Below are 1,246 nucleotides of genomic sequence, written 5' to 3' on the forward strand. Positions count from 1 at the left end.
GGCCGGGCCGAGTCGGGCGTGGGCCGGACCTACTTCTCTGACCCCGGGTCTGGAGCTGGACCCTACCAACCCGTGACGCGGGTATATCATGTTAGTATTTGTTTATAAAAAACAAGATAATCCTACATTGGAATTTTGAACATTCTTTTAGAGGTTTTAAAAGCATTGAATGCTTATTGGGCTTTGAATAATGAATCAAAGTATAGGCTTCTAAACCCGCGTGCGGGTAGCGCGAATAATGCGCGATTTTGACGCGATTATTAGACGCACTTAGTACTTTGCACGCTTGCCACTTAAATGTTCTATTTTTTATATATATATATATATTTTAAAATGTTATTTTGAATTTAAAAAAAAATTATGAAAAGACAAGTGACTGTTGAAAAGTGGCTGTTTGCTCCAAGGGGTGTTTTGAAAAGTTGTGACGGTTGGAAGCACCTTTTCAAAACCTATAAATAGTTTATGTTTTCAGATATCTATTAACAATTCTTTTCTAAATCTTTTCTATCAAAAACTTCTGCAATTTTACAAACTTGTTTCACAACGAATTAAGGAAAATTCCGGATTTGCTTACTGGAATTTTTATTTTCTGTTGTATCCTGGGAAGAAAATTTGCATTAACCCGAAGCAACTTTTCTGTTGTATCCTGGGAAGAAAATTTGCATTAACCCGAAGCAACTTTGAATATCAAGTGGGGGCAAATATTGCATTAACCCGAAGCAACTTTGAATATCAAGTGGGGGCAAATATTTCTTTAAGGAAAGTGTTTCACGCCTTAGAATTCCTGTCTCCTTCAATTTTAAAACTAACATATCATGGGCCACGCTGGATCATGACCCATGACGGGGTTAGGCTGGGTCAGCCGACAGGTTGACCCGACCTATGCCCAACCTAAGTGAATATGTTTATAGTGAACTTACCTCTCCACAAGAGAATAAAATGCAATAGTATTGGATCTGTGGGTTTGATGTCATAGTTTTCCCATTATCTATATTGCGCAACTTGCTTGATCATGAGGTGGAGCTGATCATTTTCATAGACGCAATGTCAGCCGTATTGGTTATAAGGCTTAAGACAAAAGATCTAGGGCTACATGACATCTCATTTATTAGATTGATTATTTTCATTTATTAGGAGGTTGACCGTTGATTAAACATTCTAGGAGGAAAATTTCCCATCACAAGGAGATCTATTTTAAAGTCAGTCTCTATGGGTCACAGCTGTTTTTAATTGATTCATAGTTGCT

This window comes from Asparagus officinalis, chromosome 5 (genome assembly GCF_001876935.1).
Source record: "Asparagus officinalis chromosome 5, Aspof.V1, whole genome shotgun sequence".
Classification (NCBI taxonomy): Eukaryota; Viridiplantae; Streptophyta; class Magnoliopsida; order Asparagales; family Asparagaceae; genus Asparagus; species Asparagus officinalis.